Source organism: Gadus morhua, chromosome 4, assembly GCF_902167405.1.
Source record: "Gadus morhua chromosome 4, gadMor3.0, whole genome shotgun sequence".
Taxonomy (NCBI): Eukaryota; Metazoa; Chordata; class Actinopteri; order Gadiformes; family Gadidae; genus Gadus; species Gadus morhua.
The window spans coordinates 33,492,671-33,495,980 of record NC_044051.1 but is presented as its reverse complement, the minus strand read 5'-3'; positions in this window follow the sequence as shown (position 1 = coordinate 33,495,980).

Below are 3,310 nucleotides of genomic sequence, written 5' to 3'. Positions count from 1 at the left end.
CAGACGTGATGCGGAAAGGAATGAAGACTACTGCAATAGTCAGTAAAAGTATATGAAGAGTTTATTTGCGTCAATGAAAATACTGCAATAAATATTTGTTGTTCACGTCAGGGGTCTCGTTTGGAATCTGGTGCTTGCTAAGAGAACACGTTGTGTTTGCTAAGAGTTACATTAGCAGCGCTGCTGACTTTCTTCCCACTGTTTGCCACTGGCCATGGCCCTGCATTAATACTTGTGTATAAACGGTTCTTTAAATGGCTGGTTTAACCTGTACACACTGATTATTCAATGTTTAACAGGTGTGCAGTAGTGATGGATTTCATGATTATTTTCCTTGATTCAGTTTGCGTCGGTCAGTTCGCCAACATTAAAAAATCTTTAGACAATTCTATGCTTTCTTTTTCTATCTCATCTCATCATGAAAATTTTGACCTATACCGATATCCGATATTAAAATTGCTGTTACGGCCGATAACCGATATTTACCGATATCGATATTGGTATAAAAACAAGTTTCTATGATTATTTTGTATACTGAAGAACATGTAAACACTGAATATGAAAAAGTTATTCCTTTCTTTATTTACCAAAACTTCGAAATACATTGTTTCTTCAACAAGTTACAGGGCATCCATAACAAACACAAGTTACTAACAGTGTTAGTTTTAGGCTACTTTTACAACTTGCATCTATGAAAAAGTTTGGATCATAAATCACAATAACGATCACAAATCAAAATATCTTGACAAGGTTTTATAACTTAAATCAAATTTGCCAATATTCATGGTAACCAGACAAATAAATTAATTCTAATAAATTCCAAAAAGTGTTTCAAGTTTAAGTCAATTTCAACTCAAATCTGTGAAATAGGCTAAATCAAATATATCAAGAGAGGTTGGTTGTAGTCTTTTCACTCGGTTCTAGCCCTATTGTTGATCTGGAGAACCGAGCGAAAAGACTACAACCAAATATAAACATATCCGGTTCCGGTTCCGGTTTCCGTTTCAATGGGATAATGGAACACCAAATAAAACACAACCGAAACTGTATTTCGCTACGATAATGTATATAATGATTTGACACGGCATCCTCCGCGCATTGATTCGGCTTTGCAAGTACTGCATATTGCAATTCGAGTACCTTCATTTGAGACCGTAAAAAACATCCAAACCGCCGACATTGATTCTTTTCAGTTAAGGTGACAAACACTCCTGTACTGCCTCTTCGTGCGTCTCTGGCTGCGTCACTGACAATGTCACATGACCAAACAAGCTGCACATGGGCAAAAAACACACACAACGGCAACTAGACGGAAATAAATATCGGCTGTTAATATCGGACCAGTTTTACTTATCGGGCCGATGCCGATATGTTAAAAAATGACTAACATCGGCCGATAACGATATCACTGCCGATATATCGTGCATCCCTAATAAAGAGTATGTACACCGGGGGTGATTCCCAAAACCACGCGGCCAATGGCTCTAAAGCGTGTGACGTCATCACTCAGCCAAAGTCCTGCACCTTCGAGAGCGACAGCGGAAGACGTCTCTCACTCTGTTGTCTGCGGCTATCCTCGACACACCAGCCACCAAGCCATATAAACGTTGCATTCATTTAGGGCTGCAACCCTAAAATAATAAAATCGATTAAAATCGATTACTAAAAGCGTTGGCAACGAATTTGGTCATCGATTTGTTGTGTCGCGTGATTAATACGTCACATTCATAGGCGCGGCACTGTTTACAGCTAGGTGCCGACCCGTTGGTTCATGGTTCATGCACGCCCACAGCAAGCTAGTGTATCAAAGGGGCGAGCGAGTGTATCAAAGGGGGTCTCAAAGGACGCGTACGCATCAACCTGGGGCTCCAGCCCTACAGGAAATAACTCAGCAAGTGCTCCATCTCGTTGCACCTCACCCAGCGGCTCGCTTGCAAGATTTTGGCCTGAAGTTCTTCCCAGACCTACACCCTAGCCATCCAACATGCATATCTGAGGATCCGGCCTCTCTTTAATAATGACAAAAAGTTATGAGAGAAATACACATTAACTTTTTGTTATCTCATAAGCGGCGTGGTGCCGGCTCCTTTTGACCTTTTGACCCCAGACTTCAAAAACGTGGCCACCGGCCAGCTGTGTCTACACACCTTAAGCCACAAATGTACACCTCCATCCCACCAAAAATGGGGACTAGAAACGAACCTCTGTCTTATGTACATTTATTGTACTGTTGGAGGTCACGCCCCTTTTCCGGCCTTTTCGAGATAGCTAGGGATGCTAAAATGTTTACACACATTGCCCGGGGCCCCGAGAACAACAAGAAAAACAGTTTTTGAGATAGGAAGGTCCTACCGCCCTGAAATTTGAATAGTGCTGAACTTTGGCCCCCGATGGACATACTCCACTTAAATAGAAGTACAAATGTGAAACACTTTGCAGGTAGTACTACCTGTCCAAAATGTGATGAGATAAGTAAGAGAAAGCTTAGAATTGTTGACAGCTTTTTTGTGCCATACAAAACCTCAATCGTTTTAATAACAAGACTCGTTGTATGTGGCAATTCTGTCAGGTTCCTAAACCACCTCTCACCTACAATTATAGAAGATCATGTTAGCCAAATTATAACTCACAATATGACCATTATCATGGCGTTTGTATCCAGAGTGTCCAGTGAGATGAAGGCCCAGGTCTGGGCTGCTCAGGGAGGACATTGGTAATCCTTTGGACGAGGAGTCTAAACAAACCAACCAACGGGGTCCCCTGAGCCCCTCAACAGTCCTGGTTCATTGTGGGGCTGCAGGGCTGCCGGCTCCCCTGTGAACGCCCCTTCAGTTCAGCTTCAATAAGCCCAGGACAGGTGTGTCGCATCAGCGCCTAATCAGCAAATCAGAGGTGATGCCTGAACCAGCAGGTGTTTCACCTAGAGAGGGAGTCAGCGAATAGAAATAATGCAAACCGATCTATAAATGGTGTAGAAAAGATGTCTGCTTGAAGTATCGATTAAAAGTCATGAATTAATTTATGAATTAATTTCCTTCCTGAACTACGGGCCATTCTGTGGTTCTCTGAGGGCGCGGCACCAACTGCCAAGCTCTACCGGTCGAGCCACCAGGGACTAGAGAGTCAAATCACCAAAGGATTCCTGTAATCGTTGAGTCACCGTTTATTAAAACAAATCTAACTCTCATTTGTGATAAATGTTGTGTTGTCTAAAGTGTTATAACTTTCACTAAGGTCTTTTATTATCGTTCAGTCCAGGGTTCCTTCCCTCTGTGCTTTTAGGGGGTGTTTCCTTGTCCTCTGGGCTTAG